The sequence below is a fragment of the Triturus cristatus genome, chromosome 9 (assembly GCF_964204655.1).
Source record: "Triturus cristatus chromosome 9, aTriCri1.1, whole genome shotgun sequence".
Classification (NCBI taxonomy): domain Eukaryota; kingdom Metazoa; phylum Chordata; class Amphibia; order Caudata; family Salamandridae; genus Triturus; species Triturus cristatus.
In genome coordinates, this window is record NC_140592.1 from 136,486,326 (window position 1) to 136,509,418 (window position 23,093).

Genomic DNA, 23,093 nt, shown 5'->3' on the forward strand with positions numbered 1-23,093 from the left:
GTTACAGTGCATAGCCTGAAACGAAAGATCTGTAACATCTACAAAACAAGGTACAGATGTAGGGCATGCAACACACAGTTGGTTGACCCACCATGCCACTGAAAAACCATGGAGAGCATGACACAATAGCAAATGACATGAAATGGAGTTTGACAGAGGTGCCAGGCCCTGGGGACAATCCAGCACTGCATCTGCACCACACAGCGTTGCCGAAAATAGGGATGAGCAGGGACCATATCCATGAACTTGAGGCACATGCTGCATTGGTAATACTGAAAACATGCCCAACATGACTGGCTCACTGCACCTTGAGTGTATGTCCAGACAAACATCACACACTGGCCAGACCTAGCAAGGAGATTTCAGGTTTTGACATGTAGGCTTTGCCCGCACCAACCACCCCCTACATGAGACAATTTGTTGAGACACAGGAAGCACTTACATCTCTTAGTCTGGGTGAAATACACAGGGGCTGCATAAATGCAAGATTGGACGCCAAATACCCAAGGTGCGCCTGTCCAAATAATCATGTACAAATGGTCATCATCAGATGATTATAACAAGACACACAGGCACTGGCCACCGTGAGTATGAACAAGGAAAATCAGGTCAGGCTGTACAGTGGACACTTGTACTACATTTTACGTCAATATACATGGTGCCAGGGGACAATGGCACAGAGCACAACCTATGCTGTAGACACTGAGAGTGTCCACGTTTTGTGATGACACACATGACACCTAGGAAAATATGCCCCAGGGGACAGTAGTGGCCACACAACTCCATGGTCCTGAATGGGAATGACTGCAACACACGCCACCATCCCTGCACTATGCGTATCGCACACTCATGCACATCATGTCACAGGCCACAACATAGGACATGCGTGCTGTAAGGCATGACACTTGAGAGACTAACTCCCATGTCTGGACTCAGCCTCAGTGCGAACTGACATGGAACCCACATGTACTGAACTGGACAGGGCACAGGCAAGGTCCCAAAACCTGTTACACACCACCCCACACATGATGCTACAGGCATAGTTCACATGGAGAAAGCGCCAGCCTACATTACCTTGTGAAGGAGTGACTACACACAGACCAGGGAACACATTGCAAGGAGGGGAAGGGAGGCAGGAGAGCACCGCTATACTGTGGGTAACTGGATCTGCACAGCACCTTTAAACCCTGGCAGTGTATCCATGCAACTGTGCACTTACAAATGCTGGTGACACACAACAAACACACATGTACCTACCCCCTTCCTGCTGCTGCTTCTCCTGTAAGCGCCTGTCCAAGTCTGGAAATACCACCGCCAGCACAGGCTTGTGGATGTGGGTCAGACGGCGGCGCCCGCGGTTCTTATGGGTTTCAGGTGAGTCCCCCAGCAGGACCCGTGCGATCCTCCGCGTCCAGCACCGGATATCCTGCCAGCGTTTCCTCACCTGGGCCAGGCGCCGCTTGCGACCCTCCGTCCTCCTCACGGCACTGACGGCGTTCATCCATATCTGCTCCTTGGCAGAGGCGCCTACCTGTGAGGATGAACAAGTGACACTACATCAATACAGCAGGCACATGTCACAGAGAGACATATTAGAACAAATTAGCTGTTTACAACAAGGCATAGTATGCATCCAACGCATTGCACCTTTGTCATAGGGACATGATCCTCTGGGGAAGGGCAAAAGCAGTACGTGTCATTGAAAGTACACAGGTGGAATGAGGGCAACGACACAATCAATGATCCAGGCTCACACTGTGCATCAGAAGGTACACCAGGATAATGTGCAGCACCTCTAAGCAGTCACATGCCACAGACCACTGACGCTACCGCAGCAGAGTACACAGACACACACAGGCACAGGACATCCACCTGCCATTGCCAAATGCAGCGACAAACCTCACTCTGCACATGTGCCACTAGACGGGGGGGGGGGGCTCACAGGTGTGGGGCTGGCTCTGCACGTCAGACACACAGCACTGCTCCCTGCTCACATCACATGGGCAGGGTATATCTATCCCTCATGCAGGCCGGGGGCCACACTCCACATATGCACCCACCCACATGACAGGGGACTTACACACACACCGATGTCCATGGTACGAACACATCATGTGGACACTCTCAGCACAGGTACACAGAACTAACACACATCTGTGGATACAGTCACCTGTCACACTGGGCTGACCACATAATAAAATGAGGACTGTAGAGGCTACATTCCCAGGAGGACAAGACAGCCAGAATGTGGCATGCACCATGCAGTGATTGTCACAGAAAACACAATGCAAGTGAGGACGGCAGACATGCACCACAGCATGCACTGGCTGGGAGACATCAGGCATTCCCCCCCCTGGGACCCCCCCTACAGTACATAGCATGTGTGTTGTTGGACAGGCCACATGAGGGGCTTGCTCCCCCCCCGCATGACAAGGCCCGAGCCCCGGACTCCCAGGTGTTACCCACAAGGGCAACCCACACCCCGTCTCCCAACGGAACTCCTGCCCCCGGACATCCATGTATCATGGGGCCGAACCACTACCGGCTCCCCCGGCCGGATCAGCCGCCATCTTGGACACTGCGCCACGAGGCCGCGTGGCCTCAGCCCGACCCTAACCCTGGGCCTGGGCCGGCCCCGAGATCCCGGCACCACCATCCACCCAGGAGGTGAACAGACCACTTGGCAGGTCAATGGGAGAAAGAAGTGTCGATGGCTCTCCCCCGCCAGGTACCGATCGCCCTCCAGCTCCCCCAGGCGCTGGCTCCACCCCCTGCTGGGTGTCTGGACTCCCTCATCCCGGACCCCCCGACCTCCAAGTGCGAGGGTCCGGACATCAAAGGGCGCCAGACCTATAACTAGGGCGGCTCCAGAGCAGGAAGGCAGTTGTATCCTGGAGTCGAGAGACACCGAGAAGAACTCAGCCTTGACGGACTACCGGCGCTGCCGTAGCCCTGCCTTGTGAACTATCGTCCTGCCTGCTGGCGCTGCCACGGCCTTCCGCATCCTCCATCCTCGTCGGGACCTGCTGGCGCTGCCGCGGACCGTTGTAACAACACCTTCATCGGGACCTGCTGGCGCTGCCGCGGACCGTGTAACGACCACCTTCACCGGGACCTGCTGGCGCTGCCGCGGACCGTGTAACGACCACCTTCACCGGGACCTGCTGGCGCTGCCGCGGCCCGTCCAAGCTAGAACATCGAGCTCGAGGATTGTGAGCTATCCACCATACCATCTCAGCTACCAGATTGGTAATCAGACTGTCCCGCTACCCCCTTTCCCAAACCAAGAGACTAGAATAGAGGGGACCCCTGAGTCCAGACCTCCTTGTACCATTCCATCGTACCTTAAGAAATCGCTTATAAAGAACGTTAAATCCTATCCTTGTGTGGTGTATATCTGTGGGGGGGAAGTTACTCATCTGTACGATCGCTGGAGACGGCTCTCCCCGGAGACCTCTCCCCTTGTCCTCGGCCGACCCTCCCGGTCCGTCTAACATTGGTGGCCAGCGGCGCGATCCGAATCAACGCGTAATCGTACAGAGAGTAGCTCACCCCACGACAAAACCACGATGTCAACCAAAGAGAGCGGATCCACCGAGAAATTCCAGATGGATAAATTGGAAGAGTATAGCCATCGTGAACTGAAACAATTCTGCATGGAACTAGGCATTGCTACCACCGGCCTGAGTACCAAAGACGATCTTAAGCACGCCATTGAGTCGTGGGCGGAAACCGGGGTCGCCGGATCCCCAGACCAAAACGGTGCAGCATCGGAGAGGAACGCCACGGCTCCCGAGGAGCGAGGAACGGGCCTCTCGCAGGAAGAGATCCAAGAAAGAGAAAAAAACAGATTACATGAATTGGAAATGGCACGACTCAAAATGGACGGTGAACTAAAATTAGCCGAGCAAAAACTGAATCTAGAACATCTGCGGCTCCGAGAAGAACGGGAAGAAAAACAGAGGCAGAGAGAGCTCGAAGAAAAAAGACTAACATTCGAACACGAGCGCAAACTGGCAGAAATAGAACTACGGAAGCAGAACAAAGAACCGGAGGTGCCCGAGCGACCGCGCACCCCGGGAGCAACCAAAAAGAAAGTCCACATCCCCAAGGATGTTGTCCGAGAGTATGTCCGAGAGGACGACATACAACAGTGGTTCAAAGCCTACGAGATCGCCATGACCTCCCACCGGATCGATCGGAGTGACTGGGGAGCCGGCCTATGGGGGAGGTTCGTCAACGAAGGCCGCGATGCCCTACTGCAGCTCCCAGACCATCAGATGTCATCCTATGACCACATGAAGGCTGCCCTCCTCACCCGATATGGGCTCACACCCGAAATGTACCGCCAGAGGTTTCGGGACTGCACCCGGATCCCGGGTACAACGTGGGTGGAATATGTCAACTATTTCAGCCGAGCCTTCGAGGGTTGGATCAAGGGAAGCCACGTAACGACCTACGAGCAACTTTTTAACCTCATGGTGTGGGAGCACCTGTCTAACAACTGCTTCGTCGAGCTCCGGCAGCACCTCCTCGACAGTAAATTGACTGACCCACGGCAACTCGCCGCCGAAGCTGACCGGTGGGAAAGCACCCGAGTGGGCCGGAGAGGGCCACACGAGCAAAACCGGAACAACCAAGGTCAGCACCATCCCCGAGGAGGAGGAGGAGGCCAGGGGCGAGGGAGAGACACCGTCCCGGCCACTCCCGCGGCCAGCACCCCGCCCCCGGCCGGCCGGGGCAACCCCCCGATGCGCCCGGGGTTCCGAGCCAACGTCACGTGTCACCGATGCCAGCGAGTCGGCCACTACGCCAATGACCCGAACTGCCCGCAGAACCAAACGCCAAAACCCCGCCAGGTAGCTGCCGCCGCCCTGGGGGGAGAACAAATCTCCGAGGAACAAGAAGAATATGAGCAGGCACAACAGGAGTGGGAACCGGCCGCCATGGTTCTAGCGTGCCTAGGGGGAAAAGACATGGTCCCGCGGGCTCCCCTACCCGCCAACACCAGAAAATATAGCCAGTGGGTGAACATTAATGGGCGCCGGGCCGAAGCCCTACGTGACACAGGGGCCAGTGTGACGGCCGTCCGCTGTCACCTGGTAAAACCAGAGCAGATCCTGCCGAACATTCTCTGCCCCGTCCGCTCAGCCGACAATTCCGAGAGTCTATGTCGGATGGCCTGCGTCCCCTTCGAATGGGGAGGGGTCTCCGGCATGTTGAAGGTGACGGTCCGGGATGATGCCCCCGTGGACTGTCTCCTGGGGAATGATCTTGAGAGTTCCCCGTGGGCCGCCGTCGAAAGAAGAGAGCACCTGGGGATGCTGGGCCTCCCGGACTGGGCGTGCGTAACCACCCGGTCCATGGCCGCCCGTGCCATCCCCCGACCAGAAGAACCAGAATGGCCTGCACCTCCTCCACCGATCGCTCCAGTAGAGGACACCGACGATACCGACCCCCCAGAGCCAACCCCCAAAGGGGTCGCCCAGCCCCAGGACCTTCCCGACCCGGCTCAGTGGCGTCAAGAAGGGGGGCCCACCCAGGAACAGTTCCGCCAGGAGCAGAAGACCTGTCCCTCCCTCGTGGGACTCCGCCAGCAAGCCATCGCCCAGAGCGCATGGGACTCCACCGGAGCCCATTGGGTCTATTGGGATAACGACCTGTTATACAGTGAACAAAGAATCGCGGAGTTAGGGGCCAGTCGAGTGCTGGTGGTGCCCCTCCGTTTCAGAGACTTCCTGCTAAATCTGGCCCATGATGTCCCCCTGGCTGGACACCTGGGCCAGGACAAAACCTACAGTCGCCTGGTGACCCACTTTTTCTGGCCGAGGATGCGAAACGACGTCCTCAACCACTGCCGGTCCTGCCCCACATGCCAGGCCAGCGGGAAGAGCGGCCGCAAGCTCAAAGCACCTCTGCAACCCTTCCCAGTGGTCACCACCCCGTTCGAGAGGGTAGGAATAGACATTGTGGGGCCCCTGGACCCCCGCACAGCACAAGGACATCGGTTCATCCTGGTACTGGTGGACCACGAAACCCGCTACCCCGAGGCTGTGCCCCTGCGAACTGTAACAGCTCCGGTGGTCGGCCGGGCCTTAATGGGGATCTTCTCCCGGGTGGGCTTCCCCCGAGAAGTCGTCAGCGACCGAGGCACAAACTTTATCTCGAAATATATGAAGTCCCTCTGGCAACAGTGCGGGGTCACCTACCGATTCATGACCCCCTATCATCCTCAAGGGAACGGACTAGTGGAGCGATTCAACCGCACCCTCAAGGGAATGATTGGGGGATTGGAAGAGCCCCTCCGTCGCCAGTGGGATGTACTACTTCCGTGCCTCCTCTTCGCCTATCGGGAAGTTCCCCAGAAGTCCCTCGGATTTAGCCCTTTCGAACTCCTGTACGGGCACCCTGTGCGAGGGCCCCTCAGCCTAGTCAAAGAAGGGTGGGAGATGCCCCCCCTAAAGACCCCTCCAGACGTCTTCAAGTACCTCCTGGCCCTACGCAATCAGACCCGGCGATTCAGGGAAATGGCAAAAGCGAATCTTGAGGCCAGTCAGGAGGACATGAAAAAATGGTACGATCAGAATGCCTCCTCCGTCGAATTTGAACCTGGTCAACAAGTGTGGGTGATGTCCCCCACCGAACCATGTGCCTTGCAAGACAAGTGGACGGGGCCCTTCAAAGTGGTTGAACGCAAGAGCCCCGACACCTATCTCATCGATATGGAGTCTCCCCGGAACCCCCTCCGGGTCCTCCACACCAACAGACTCAAACCCCACTTTGTGCGCTCGGAACTCAGCCTCCTGATGGCTACAGACAGTGGGGCGGAAGAAGACTCCGAGCCTCTCCCTGATCTCCTGAAGACTCAGGAGAAAGACGGTTCCGTGGACGGGGTCCGGCTCTCCGATGCCCTCACCCCAGAGCAACGCCAGGGCTGCCGGGACCTCCTGCTGCAGTTTGCTCCTCTGTTTTCCCTCACCCCAGGGGTCACCCCCTGGTGCTTGCACGACGTGGACACTGGGGACAGTCCCCCTATCCGACACTGGGCCTACCGCGTACCAGATCGGGTGCAGGCCTGCATCCAAGCGGAAGTGTCCAAGATGCTCACGCTCGGGGTCATCGAGCCCTCGGACAGCCCCTGGGCCAGCCCGGTCGTGCTGGTCCCCAAAGCCGCTGCCCCCGGCACCACTCCTGAACTCCGATTCTGCGTCGACTATCGGGGCTTGAACGCTGTCACCAGGACCGACGCTCATCCCATCCCCCGAGCGGATGAATTGATCGACCGCATGGGGGCTGCCCGCTACCTCAGCATCTTCGACCTGACAGCGGGCTACTGGCAGATCGGTCTCACACCCCGAGCCCAAGAACGGTCCGCCTTTTCTACCCCCGATGGCCACTACCACTTCAAGGTCATGCCCTTCGGCATGAAGAATGCCCCAGCTACTTTTCAGTGACTAGTGAACCAGGTCTTGGCGGGGCTCGAAGAGTTCAGCGCCGCCTACCTGGACGACATCGCTGTATACAGCCGCCACTGGTCCGACCACCTCCACCACCTCCGAGAGGTCCTGCAAGCCCTCCAGCGGGCCGGCCTCACAATCAAGGCCGGCAAGTGCCAAATTGGTCAGGGGTCCGTGACCTACCTCGGACACCAGGTGGGAAGCGGTCTGGTGGCCCCTCTGCAACTCAAAATTGCTGCCATCCAGTCCTGGCAACCCCCAGTCACGCAGACCGAGGTCCGAGCCTTCTTGGGACTCACTGGCTACTACCGGCGGTTCGTGAAGGACTATGGCAGCATTGTGGGGCCCCCCACGGGTCTCACGTCCAAAAACCACCCGAAGAAGATTAACTGGACCCCCGACTGTCAAGCGGCCTTCGAGAAGCTGAAAGCCGCCCTGTGCACCGCCCCGGTGCTCCAGGCCCCCGATTACAGTCGGGAATTCATTGTGCAAACGGACGCCTCCGACCACGGCATCGGGGCGGTTCTCTCCCAGCTGAACCCCGAGGGTCTTGACCAGCCGGTGGCCTTCATCAGCAGACGCCTCCTGGCCCGAGAGCAGCGCTGGAGCACAATCAAGAGGGAGGCCTTCGCAGTAGTGTGGGCCCTCAAAAAGCTCCGGCCCTATCTCTTCGGTACCCACTTCCGGGTGCAAACCGATCATCGACCCCTGCAGTGGCTAATGCAGATGCGGGGGGAAAACCCAAAACTATTGCGCTGGTCCATCTCCCTGCAGGGGATGGACTTCACTGTGGAACATCGACCGGGCCAAGACCACGCCAACGCAGATGGCCTGTCACGCTTTTTCCGCCTCGACGAGGAGAGTCCCCAAGAGGATGGGTGACTCTCCCCGCCTTCAGCTGGGGGGGACGCATGTTGGACAGGCCACATGAGGGGCTTGCTCCCCCCCCGCATGACAAGGCCCGAGCCCCGGACTCCCAGGTGTTACCCACAAGGGCAACCCACACCCCGTCTCCCAACGGAACTCCTGCCCCCGGACATCCATGTATCATGGGGCCGAACCACTACCGGCTCCCCCGGCCGGATCAGCCGCCATCTTGGACACTGCGCCACGAGGCTGCGTGGCCTCAGCCCGACCCTAACCCTGGGCCTGGCCCGGCCCCGACATCCCGGCACCACCATCCACCCAGGAGGTGAACGGACCACTTGGCAGGTCAATGGGAGAAAGAAGTGTCGATGGCTCTCCCCCGCCAGGTGCCGATCGCCCTCCAGCTCCCCCAGGCGCTGGCTCCACCCCCTGCTGGGTGTCTGGACTCCCTCATCCCAGACCCCCCGACCTCCAAGTGCGAGGGTCCGGACATCAAAGGGCGCCAGACCTATAACTAGGGCGGCTCCAGAGCAGGAAGGCAGTTGTATCCTGGAGTCGAGAGACACCGAGAAGAACTCAGCCTTGACGGACTACCGGCGCTGCCGTAGCCCTGCCTTGTGAACTATCGTCCTGCCTGCTGGCGCTGCCGCGGCCTTCTGCATCCTCCATCCTCGTCGGGACCTGCTGGCGCTGCCGCGGACCGTTGTAACAACACCTTCATCGGGACCTGCTGGCGCTGCCGCGGACCGTGTAACGACCACCTTCACCGGGACCTGCTGGCGCTGCCGCGGACCGTGTAACGACCACCTTCACCGGGACCTGCTGGCGCTGCCGCGGCCCGTCCAAGCTAGAACATCGAGCTCGAGGATTGTGAGCTATCCACCATACCATCTCAGCTACCAGATTGGTAATCAGACTGTCCCGCTACCCCCTTTCCCAAACCAAGAGAATAGAATCGAGGGGACCCCTGAGTCCAGACCTCCTTGTACCATTCCATCGTACCTTAAGAAATCGCTTATAAAGAACGTTAAATCCTATCCTTGTGTGGTGTATATCTGTGGGGGGGAAGTTACTCATCTGTACGATCGCTGGAGACGGCTCTCCCCGGAGATCTCTCCCCTTGTCCTCGGCCGACCCTCCCGGTCCGTCTAACATGTGTCACACCTGGACACAATGCCAGAAGTCACAGTCACAAACAAGGGACACAGTCTGTGCTAGTAGACTCTGCACTCACCTGATACCCTGGTCGCCCATACAGCAGGGGGTACTGTGGGAGGATCACATCCAGCAAAGCCAGGTTCTCCTCCAGGGTGAAAGACTGTGACCTCTCCACAGACCTTGACATGGTTCCAGGGAATCAGTAGCAGCAGCTGGGTCGTCGAATCCAAAGATGTGCAGGCAAGTGCTCCCTCATGGGACCTGGCTGCCTCATATCTGCCTTGCTGGCCTGTTTCATGCACAGGAGTACAGAGTGATTGGTCACTCACATTTGCATCCTATGTTTCCTCCAATCCCTTCAAACCTAGCACAGTCAGTGGGTTCTTATTGTGTTTTTTTCTTGAGTATGATGTCAACTCCAGAACCACATTGCAACAAAGTAGATTCATTCAAACTGACTACTGCTGTGCACCTGCTGAAAAAAATTCAAACTTAAAACTTGGTCTCCATGACAACCAGCATGCATGTAGGCCTTTATACTTGTCCCTCATGTGTCCCCTATGTAATTTGGAGTTTCACACACAGGTACGGTGCGTACCGGGGGCCTAGGGCACCACAAATGCATAGCAACGGCCCGTACAGGCGTGTGTACGGTCCGTATCACTATGGGTGTGCTCGCGTATGCGTAGCTGAGTAGTGTCTTGCAGAGATCTGCAAGTACATCCCCTGGGTAGGCACTCCAATGGGTAATCAAACTAAGTTGATTCATGCAAAAGTGAATCCTTTTAAGATGCGTGTTTTTAAATGCTTTTATTCAGCAAATTAGTTCAATTCGATATTGTTTGGCATATCAAATGTTCATTTGTAATCCATACTAGCAGATCTATGAATCTTGATCTCCTATGCATTTCGGGCTGGGACGCCCTTGGTCACGGAGCACTGTTGAGGAAGGGAGGGAGGGATGAGTCAGTGAGGGTATACCGCCTGGATTTACACGTGCTTAATGTGACTAAGTGCAACAATAACTAAAACGGGTGTGTTTGCTAACGTTTTAGTGACTGAGTGAAGGTACTGGGTAGTGCAATGGAAATTACTGCGTTTGTTGGTTGAATGCGCGCTGCGCAATGACATGCTGGGTTCTGTAGCGCTGTGGGTGAAGAACACTTACTTTATAGATACCGGTGGCAAAGCGTGCCGTCCATCGCTTAGTCGAGGGGTCTGCGTGTGGTGCGGGCGGGTGCTCGTTATGTTTAAACACTCGGTGATGTGACGTGAAGAAACGTAAACATAAACAAAGGACTACTCGGAAGTATGCACGGTGGCGACCATCTTAGAATGTGGGGAGATAGAGTACAGGTGATGCAAACTGGGGAGAATGCAGAGAGACAATGTCAAAAAACAGAAGTAGTATTACATGAATAAACAGTAACATAATAAGCAATGCATCATATTAGTATTACAGGTAACAACTATACTCAATACGGTCATTAAGACCGTGCGGCTTCAGAGTCTGTAACAGATAAATCCATTCAAGTTCTCTTTTTAACAAGAGTTTATGATTGTCAATCCCTTCTCGTTTGGTGAGGGTTTCAAGTACTATGAATTTTAATTGGGCGATGGAATGCCGAGCCTCAGCAAAATGCATGGCGATGTTGGATTTCTCAACTTTCAGCCTGATGTTAGATTTATGCTCGTTGAGGCGAGTTTTAATTTTCCGTTCGGTTTTACCGATGTACAGCTTTCCACAGGGACATTTCAAAGCATATATCAAATTCATCGAGTCACAGGTAGCATCAACTTGAAGTTTAATGTTGTGACCTTTCATTGGGTGCTGGATACTGTTGCCTTTGATGACACTATTGCAGTGATTGCAATTGAAGCAAGGTATGGTGCCACGGTGTTGTGTGTGGGTTTCAGTGGGTTTAGACAAAATTTCCTTGAAATTTCTGCTTCTTGTGTGTGCAAAAATTGGTGGTTTCTCAAAAATGCCCTTGAAGTCGGGTTCACTTTGTAAGATGGGCCAGTGCTTCCGTATAATCTTCTTGTATGTAGGGCTGGCTGTGGAGTATTTGGATACTATCACCATACGTTGTTCTTGCACTCTATTGCTTTTCAAAAGGCTATCTTCTCTGGTGATGAGAGCAACTCTAGATTGTGCTTCATTCAGAGTATGTTCAGGATATCCTCTAGCACGGAATCGTTCACGCATCTCATTAATGCGCATGATGTATGTCTGTTCGTCTGAAACGATGCGTTTAACACGCAACATTTGCGAATATGGCAGGTGTTGCTTCAGGGACCCTTGGTGGAAGCTGGAAAAATGTAAGGTATTGTTTCTGTCTGTGTTTTTTCTGTGTAAGTCGGTAATGAATCCCTCTGGTGTGATCTTGATATTGACGTCAAGGAAGGAGATATCTGTGTCACTTATGTGCCATGTTAGTTTTATTCTTGGATCTTTGCTGTTGATTTCTGTTAACAGATCCTGAAGAGACTCTTTGGTGTTGGACCACATGAAAAACAGGTCATCTATATATCTGACGTACATTTTGGCATGATCTTTGAACTTAGAGTTGGTATATATGTACTGTTTTTCAAAGTTCTCCATGTACACATTTGCATACGTTGGGGCAGCACAATTTCCCATCGCCATTCCGGATAGCTGTAAAAACCATTGATTGTCTAGCTTGAAGTAACTGTGATAGAGAATAAATATCATCAGTTCCATGAGGAAGGCCTGCATGTGTGTCTTTATCTCACTGTTAAGCAAAATTTGTTCGATGGCTTCAATGCCTCCAAGGTGAGGTATAGATGTATAGAGAGAACTCACGTCTGCAGTGCATAAGATCAGTGGTGGCATATTGTTGACTTGGATGGATGATAGTTTCACAAGGAAGTCTGTAGTGTCTTTGATATAACTAGCTGTGTTAACAATGAGAGGTTGGAGGTACTTGTCGAGAAATTTGCCTGTATTCTCATGTATGGATCCTTTTGTTGACACTATTGGTATACAGGGTGGGTCTGTAAGATTCTTGTGTATTTTGGGACACATGTGGATCGTTGGACTTCTTGGATGTTCTGTTATCAAGTAATTTTTAGTTCGGTCTTCAATTGTACCAACTTCATGGGCTCGATTAATGATTTCTTTAAGTAGATTCTGGAACTCAATGGTGGGATTATTGTCCAGTGCCTGATAGGTCTCCGTGTCTTGTATATGTTCCCATAGTTTTTGTGTGTACATACTTGAGTTCATAATTACTAATGCACCTCCCTTGCATGTAGATCGTTGCGTACTAATGAAAAAAGCCCACCCAACACCCGAAGCATGGTAGCCAAAAAGGACTTGAAACCAAAAAAGACAGTCTAGTGATTAACATCTCTGACATACAAATCTCGAGCCATGAAATGAACCTGCTTGAACGAGGTACCTCGTTCATTCCAACCACTGTGACTAATTTGCTTGAACTAGAGGTCAGTACCTTTAAGTTCACAAGGAAATTAAGACTTAGACATTTCTTTGACAATGTCTTACCAGTAACAAACACCACAACTAGCACAAGAGAGGATGAGCTTAAAGGCTTAAGACCCCCCAGCACCTACCAGGCCCCATGTAGTCATAAATGTATTGATTTATTTGAAACATTAGTACGCAACGATCTACAGACGATCAATTACAAAGCACCAAGGAGAGCATTCAACCTTACCAACAAGGATCGTGACACACTTAAAGCACTGGCCAACAACCCCAAAATAAAATGTACCAAGGCTGACAAGGCAGGTGCATTAGTAATTATGAACTCAAGTATGTACACACAAAAACTATGGGAACATATACAAGACACGGAGACCTATCAGGCACTGGACAATAATCCCACCATTGAGTTCCAGAATCTACTTAAAGAAATCATTAATCGAGCCCATGAAGTTGGTACAATTGAAGACCGAACTAAAAATTACTTGATAACAGAACATCCAAGAAGTCCAACGATCCACATGTGTCCCAAAATACACAAGAATCTTACAGACCCACCCTGTAGACCAATAGTGTCAACAAAAGGATCCATACATGAGAATACAGGCAAATTTCTCGACAAGTACCTCCAACCTCTCATTGTTAACACAGCTAGTTATATCAAAGACACTACAGACTTCCTTGTGAAACTATCATCCATCCAAGTCAACAATATGTCACCACTGATCTTATGCACTGCAGACGTGAGTTCTCTCTATACATCTATACCTCACCTTGGAGGCATTGAAGCCATCGAACAAATTTTGCTTAACAGTGAGATAAAGACACACATGCAGGCCTTCCTCATGGAACTGATGATATTTATTCTCTATCACAGTTACTTCAAGCTAGACAATCAATGGTTTTTACAGCTATCCGGAATGGCGATGGGAAATTGTGCTGCCCCAACGTATGCAAATGTGTACATGGAGAACTTTGAAAAACAGTACATATATACCAACTCTAAGTTCAAAGATCATGCCAAAATGTACGTCAGATATATAGATGACCTGTTTTTCATGTGGTCCAACACCAAAGAGTCTCTTCAGGATCTGTTAACAGAAATCAACAGCAAAGATCCAAGAATAAAACTAACATGGCACATAAGTGACACAGATATCTCCTTCCTTGACGTCAATATCAAGATCACACCAGAGGGATTCATTACCGACTTACACAGAAAAAACACAGACAGAAACAATACCTTACATTTTTCCAGCTTCCACCAAGGGTCCCTGAAGCAACACCTGCCATATTCGCAAATGTTGCGTGTTAAACGCATCGTTTCAGACGAACAGACATACATCATGCGCATTAATGAGATGCGTGAACGATTCCGTGCTAGAGGATATCCTGAACATACTCTGAATGAAGCACAATCTAGAGTTGCTCTCATCACCAGAGAAGATAGCCTTTTGAAAAGCAATAGAGTGCAAGAACAACGTATGGTGATAGTATCCAAATACTCCACAGCCAGCCCTACATACAAGAAGATTATACGGAAGCACTGGCCCATCTTACAAAGTGAACCCGACTTCAAGGGCATTTTTGAGAAACCACCAATTTTTGCACACACAAGAAGCAGAAATTTCAAGGAAATTTTGTCTAAACCCACTGAAACCCACACACAACACCGTGGCACCATACCTTGCTTCAATTGCAATCACTGCAATAGTGTCATCAAAGGCAACAGTATCCAGCACCCAATGAAAGGTCACAACATTAAACTTCAAGTTGATGCTACCTGTGACTCGATGAATTTGATATATGCTTTGAAATGTCCCTGTGGAAAGCTGTACATCGGTAAAACCGAACGGAAAATTAAAACTCGCCTCAACGAGCATAAATCTAACATCAGGCTGAAAGTTGAGAAATCCAACATCGTCATGCATTTTGCTGAGGCTCGGCATTCCATCGCCCAATTAAAATTCATAGTACTTGAAACCCTCACCAAACGAGAAGGGATTGACAATCATAAACTCTTGTTAAAAAGAGAACTTGAATGGATTTATCTGTTACAGACTCTGAAGCCGCACGGTCTTAATGACCGTATTGAGTATAGTTGTTACCTGTAATACTAATATGATGCATTGCTTATTATGTTACTGTTTATTCATGTAATACTACTTCTGTTTTTTGACATTGTCTCTCTGCATTCTCCCCAGTTTGCATCACCTGTACTCTATCTCCCCACATTCTAAGATGGTCGCCACCGTGCATACTTCCGAGTAGTCCTTTGTTTATGTTTACGTTTCTTCACGTCACATCACCGAGTGTTTAAACATAACGAGCACCCGCCCGCACCACACGCAGACCCCTCGACTAAGCGATGGACGGCACGCTTTGCCACCGGTATCTATGAAGTAAGTGTTCTTCACCCACAGCGCTACAGAACCCAGCATGTCATTGCGCAGCGCGCATTCAACCAACAAACGCAGTAATTTCCATTGCACTACCCAGTACCTTCACTCAGTCACTAAAACGTTAGCAAACACACCCGTTTTAGTTATTGTTGCACTTAGTCACATTAAGCACGTGTAAATCCAGGCGGTATACCCTCACTGACTCATCCCTCCCTCCCTTCCTCAACAGTGCTCCGTGACCAAGGGCGTCCCAGCCCGAAATGCATAGGAGATCAAGATTCATAGATCTGCTAGTATGGATTACAAATGAACATTTGATATGCCAAACAATATCGAATTGAACTAATTTGCTGAATAAAAGCATTTAAAAACACGCATCTTAAAAGGATTCACTTTTGCATGAATCAACTTAGTTTGATTACCCATTGGAGTGCCTACCCAGGGGATGTACTTGCAGATCTCTGCAAGACACTACTCAGCTGTTCATTGATGGTGTTAGGACGGATAACACCACCCTGATTGCGCACCCAGACCTTATTGAACGAAAATACCTTTCACCTAGCTTATGCAGTGCACCACCCACGTCTCTTTCTGTATTCTCGCGTATGCGTACCCATAGTGAAAGTGAGCGTACGTACGCGTGTACAGTCCGTACCACTATGAGTACGCATACGCGAGGACACCCATAGTGAAAGTGAGCGTACAGGCGTGTGTACGGTCCGTACCACTATGAGTACGCATACGCGAGAACACCCATAGTGATACGGACCGTACACGCGTGCGTACGCTCACTTTCACTATGGGTGTCCTCGCGTATGCGTACTCATAGTGGTACGGACCGTACACGCGTGCGTACGCTCACTTTCACTATGGGTACGCATACGCGAGAACACCCATAGTGATAGTGAGCGTACAGGCGTGTGTACGGTCTGTACCACTATGAGTACGCATACGCGAGAACACCCATTGTGATAGTGAGCGTACGCACGCGTGTACGGTCCGTATCACTATGGGTGTTCTCGCGTATGCGTATTCATAGTGGTACGGACCGTACACACGCCTGTACGCTCACTATCACTATGGGTACACATACGGCAGCACTCCCATAGTGATAGGGAACGTACACAGGCCCTCTGAGCGAAAGTACGGTGCCTTTCACACATCACAGTGGTAGTGAGCGTACATGCGTGTGTACGGCCCGTACCACTACGAGTACGCATACGCGAGGAGACCCATAGTGATAGTGAGCGTACATGCGTGTGTACGGCCCGTACCACTACGAGTACGCATACGCGAGGAGACCCATAGTGATAGTGAGCGTACATGCGTGTGTACGGCCCGTACCACTACGAGTACGCATACGCGAGGACACCCATAGTGATAGTGAGCGTACATGCGTGCGTACGGCCCTACCACTATGGGTGTTCTTGCGTATGCGTACTCGTAGTGGTACGGACCGTACAAATGCCTGTACGCTCGCCATCACGATGGGTACACATGCGGCAGCACTCCCATAGTGATTTGGGAACGTACACAGGCCCTCTTAGCAGCAGTACGGCGGTTTTCACACATCACAGTGGTGATAGGCAGCACACAGGAAGGAATAGGGCTGACATACTTGTCCATGGATGGACATCAAGGCATTGTCTGGGCAGTACTACATGTGTGGGGCACAGGTGTGAAAGGCTGTGATGTGGCACATTACTCCTGAGTCGAGAAGGCACCAGATGTATGATGAGATGTGTACAGATGTTATGTGTGACGGTGCAATGTGTGCCAGGCATGCCCTTCACTCCTTTGACATGTGTGCATGTCGTACTGCACACTTGGGATGAGCATCACTGGCATGGCACAGTCAACAACACACGCAAGTGTCCCCTGATGGCCGCTACAGGGGTTACCACACCAGACATGTGACTACCCACGGTGCACGATGTGACTATGTCATGTATGTGTGGGGTGTTCCCATTAGCTTGATGTTGGTGCTCCCTCAAAAGCATCAGCTGTTGCAGCAACCAACATGTGTCTGTGTGTAGATGGACATGGCACACTGTTACGCACACCAGGCCACATGTGGTATCGGATGTGAGGTGCGTATGTATGCATGGGACACAGAGTAGCGTAACAAGGACATGTCTGCATCCAATCTATGAATGTGTGGTGAGTCATTACATGTACACCTTATTGGCAAGGTGTGTGGGCTGTCCTAGTGTAATGTCATGTGACCTGTGGCTCTAGTGTTCCGCTACCAGTCTCTGAAATCGACATCCTACTTCTGCTGATGTGTTGATGTATGTCACTCCTGTGTTGCGTCTGGCTGTTCACTTACTCTGGGACACAGCTAATCCCATGCCATGGCATGTGGAGGTTCACAATCTCCGTGTGTAGCTGGGTCTTGGTAGGAGTGTCACCTGGCAGCCATACGTGTCCAGGGCATGTGGCACATACCTGACTCCGTATGTCGCATATGTGTATTGACAGATTAACATGTGCTCAGCACCACAAAATTGTTGTTGTAGTGCACTCACTCTTCCTTGTCACTTCCAAATTACTGCAGAGCGCCACCTCTTCCCCGAGCAATTCCGGACTTGGCTGACATGCGGGAGAATGACTGTATCCGGCGCTACCACTTCCCCCAACCGTTGATTGAGGAGTTGACGGCGAGGCTGGCACCACACCTGCAACCGCTGCACAGGTATCCTACGGCACTGACACCCAAGCTGAAGGTAATGGCAGCCCTACATTTTCTTGCCACGGGTACCTTTCAAAATACCATAGCTCATGTTGGTGGCATGTCCCAGAGCATGTTCTGCCATGTGCTGCATGATTTCTTAGAGGCCATGTTGCTTCACCTGGATGAGTTCATCCATTTCCCAACCCCTGAAATGTTGACTGGGGTCAAGCGTGGATTCTATGCCCTGGGAGGGATGCCCCATGTCATTGGGTCCATAGATGGGACACATGTGGCTTTGGTACCACCACAGGCACAGGAGGTAGCGTACAGGAATCGCAAGCACTACCACTCCATCAATGCCCTTGTGGTGTGTCTGTCCAACATGGTGATTTCACATGTCTGTGCTCGTTTTCCAGGATCAGCACACGATGCCTACATCATGAGGCGTAGCAGGGTGCCTGAAATGATGACGCAGCTGCGCAACGAACGAGCATGTGTTGTTGGTGGGTACACTCTGTCTGTCCTGTATTTTGCGTAGACTTCCAGCATGACCGCTTCTCCTGTCCTACTAATGTCCATGTGCTTACCATGTAGGGGACGCTGGCTATCCCAACATGCCATGGCTGATCACACCTCTCCGCAACCCCATCACGCCGGCCCAGCTCCACTACAACACCGCCCATGGCCGGACAAGGCGAGTGATAGAGAGGACATTTGGCCTCCTGAAGAGCCGATTCAGATGCCTCCACAAGACCGGCGGCGCCCTCCCATATGCCCCGGCGAAGGTCTGCAAAATCTTCATGGTCTGCTGCATGCTGCACAACATGGCAGTTGAGAAAGCTGTGCCACTCATCCTGGATCAAGATGATCAGGACCATCCACCCGTGGAGGACCAAGGTCTTGGCAATGGGGCTAGTGATGTGGAGGATGTGGTTCCGCAAGAGGACATCCGGAGTCGGCTCATACACGACTTCTTTGCTTAGTGGTGAGTACCAGTGTCTGTGTCTGCACGCATTGGTCCCCGTGTGGCATGTGTTGCGATGTGTGTGTCCATCTGCATGTATGCCACGTGAGTCAGAGGTGTGTGTGGATGTGTCACTGGAGTGATGGTGCCAGTGATGAGTGTATTTCCACAGTCATAATTGTGACCTAGCATGTTGTCATCCTTACATGTGTCGAGTACATGCACATGCAAGTGGCTGTGCTTTTTGTGGCTGACTTCTTGTGTGTCTCTCATCCCCAGGTACTTGCGCATGCCGTCTGCTGGTTGCATTGTTGTGGCACTGCTATTCCTCATGGACACGTCATCGTGTGCTGACTCAGCGTTATACGCACGGACAAGTTTGGAAGTCTCCTTAGGGTAAGGGATGCATCAGGGGTGTATTGGGTGTGGCAGTTGTTTACGATGTGTGCACACTGCCCCTGTCGATGTTTGGTTCCTCTGCAGACATGTTGCATCACCATGGGACACATTACATGTAGCTGGGTACACCTGAATAGATGGTCAGACTTGTGTACAGTCATCAGTGATGGGATTGTGGATTGTGATGATGGCATCAATGTGTGTTACACTGCCCTCGGACACATACGGTTTGCATTGGCTTGACATGGTGTGGGACTTCCACATCAGCGGATCGATGGTGTATGGCAGCCTCTCCATGAGCAGCAGGGGGTGTTTAGCTGTTAGCCGACACTTGTGTGCCAGTTCCATGGCTATCACGCATTTGTGCTGCAGAAGGGGGGTTCCAGTGTGGGACCCACATGTTACTCCACATGACCCGTTCATGTGTACTCCGAGTTGCCTCTGCAATCCCGAATACATGACTAATAAAGGTGTCCCTATGCCTCAAAGGTGCCTCTTCTCAGTCAATGCTGGTGTGTTGCCACGGTGCATACGGCATGTCTGGCATGGTTTTCCGTGATAGTGGCTATGTGTCTATGTATAGAGTAGCAAGATGCAAGCTGTTTGTGTGGGATTAGACTGTATTGTGTATGATGTCCATGACTGTGTGGGTATTGTGACATGTGCCATCCCCATGCATCCAACGTTGGCCAGGCCACCATTTTCTGCATCCACCTGACTCAAGCTTGCAGGACATGGTTCTGCCACCTGTCCACACATACCTGGGTGCCCCACAGGACACTCCACATGATCCCTGACCTCTGCGCATGGCTGTCGCTGTACTCAATATGTCTGTCGGCACGGTTGTGCGGCCACCCCCTCAGCTGGTTGGGCCCATCACAGGTGTGTATGGTGCTCCATGTCTGTCTTGCCTAATACAATGTGACCCATGTGTGTCCTGTGCCAGACTCAGGCCCCAGGGTGTGGATGGTTGAAGTCAAATGAGAACTCAGGCATGGTTAGACTTTACAAGACACATGTAAGGTAATAATGCAATATGTAGGCATCTTCTCTTTATGGTGTAACTTTTTATTTTGGTTGGGGTACGGGGGGGGTATGACATGAGGGGCTTTCTGGGTGTGTGGAATCCAAAGTTCACTAGGGGAGTTGGTGTCCTTGCCATTAGAAATCCTCAGAGTCCATGCTACAGTCTTTGTCAACATTGGTCAGACAGTGACCAGCAAGTCCATGTGGCAGAGAATGTCTTTTGCTGCTGTGCTGCTGTTGGTCCAGTGGGCCAGGTGCCAGGCCAGGTGTCCTGGGAGATGGTGCTGTTGCGCTGACCCTCACGATCTTTTCCGTGGACGACCCGCCCTCCTGCGGGGACCCTCAGAAGCAGACCGTGACGATGTTTGGGATGCTCCGTCGGATGACTCCTCCTCCTCCTGATCCCTCCCTGTGGGTGGTGATGTTCTACGCCTGGTGGCACAGGGAGGGTTGCCCATGTTGTCGGCTATCCGACGGAGCGTTCTGTGAATTCCCGTGAACACCGTCACGAGCTCAGCCTGTCTGTCCTCCATCCGCCCTTGGTGTCGCAGTAGACAGGCATGTTGCTCCGCATGTTGCTGGGCCTGCTGGGTCTTGATCTCCTCGAGGGTCCCCTTCATCTCGTTGAGGGTGGACACAACCTGGGCCATGCCCGTGGTGTCCTGCCGGTATGTGTCCAGGATGTTTCGGACATGGGAATATACCGGTTCCGCAGCCAACCGGTCAGGCTCGCGCCTCCACTGTTCTCCACTCCCACCACCCCTGCCCACTTGCACCTGGCCTGCCCTTGTGGGCACATCGGGTCTCCGGGACCCCTGAGGGGTGGCATTGGCGTTGTCGCCTGCCTCCTCCTGGGTGCCCGGTACACCGTGTCCCTCCTGGCCAGCCTGGCTGCATTGTGGTGGTGGGGCAGGGATCCTGGGAGTCTCCTGAGATGTGGCAGGAGTGGGGGTGGTGGTTGGCCCAGTTGTACCTGACGCAGGTGCTGCAGGTCGTTGGACACCAGAGGGGCCAGGTTGGTCGGGTTCGTCCACAGAGTGGTGAGAGTCGTCGCTGCCGGTGGCTCCGTCATCCCGCCGAGCCGGGTCCTGTGAGTCTTCCCCCCCCAGTGTTGGGGGGTGATCCACGACGTTGACCTGTGTGTGAGAGAGACAATGTTAATTTTGTTCCATGCAACATCCATGTTTCATTGGTTTCTAAGTTGGCACATTTCCTCTGGGAATTTGGATATGTCTTGCATTCCACTCACAGTGCACTTGTGCATGGGTATGTCCCTTGCGACTTTACCTATGTGTGGCACAGTCTTACTTGCTGCGTCAATTGTGACTGCAGTCAGCAGTGGAGTGAGCAGGTGTGGCGAGCCATGCATTGGCGCCTTCCGTGTTGCACTGTACGTGGGCACATGGAGTGGTTCCACACACTTAGATAATGCAGGTAGCTGTCGTTGTGCTCGTGCACAGGTTGAGACATGGCCCTGTGTTTTGCCATGCAGAAGAGGGGGGGTTCTGGCACTGGCCACCCTTGTCTACATGCACGCAGTCCACCTGCTGACGAGCAGACATTCCCACATCCCCCAAGGCTGAATTGGGCTCCCTGTGTGTCTCTTTCTCGCTCCCTCTCTGTTCCCCTCTCCCTCCCTCCCTGTGTCAGCCTCCTCCCTCTGTCCGTCTCCCTGTGTCTCCCTCCCTCTCTGTCCCCCTCTCCCTCCCTCTGTGTGTCACCCTCTGTCACCTCAGCCCAGCTTCCTGGGCACACACTTTTAGCAGATCTTTGAATGGCCCTTGGATTGTTGATGTGAGTTTGTTTCTGATCTCCAGGCACCCATTGGGTGTAGTGTCTGTGTCTGCGCTGCTGCTGTGGTGGTGTGTGCTGCCACTCTTTCACAGTGTTGGCTGTTCATTAGCTGCTGTCATGTGCAAAAACGTGCCGTCACCCCCATGTGTTAATGCAAGGCGTCCGCATTTGCTGGCAAGTCTTTCCTGTGTGGGGACACACTGTTTGTCTGGCTGTGACCTAGGCCATATGGGCAGGGGGCATTGTTGTCTGCTTCTGAGTTGCACTATGTGATTTTTGGGGCCCACACTCCCGCCATCCGGCTTACCGTGTCTTGTGTTGGTGTTTTCTGTGGCCTGTGACTTGGCATTGTCCAGCTGGGTGCATGTAGCATGGTGGCGCTAGTGGCATGTGCGTGTTCATGGAGTGTGGTTGAGTCATGCGATAGCTTGGGGTGGTTGCGTGCCTGATTGTGAGTTTGGTTGTGGATGACGTTCCCCCCATGTGAGGTGAGTTGTTTGTGTACTCACCCGGGTCTCGGAGTCCTTCTAATCCGTCCACTGACACCACCGGCAGTATGGCCATCACCCTCTCCTCCCAGGGATGGTATTGTACGGGTCTGCGGGGCGGCCCTCCTCCAGTGATGTTGGCCTGGTTGTGGTCGTCGGTCATTTTGCGGCGGACCGTCCTCCGCAGATCGTACCACCTGGCTTGGCATTCATGCCTGGTCCTTCTGGTGGCCACAACAGCATTCACAGCATCAACAATCCTCTGCCACATGGCTGTTTTTTAAGACATGCAGGTCTGTCTGACCAATGTTCCAAAGAGGTGTGGCTCGACTCTGAGGATTTCGTCGACAAGGACCTCCAACTCTCGGCTAGTGAACTTTGGATTCTTGTTAGTG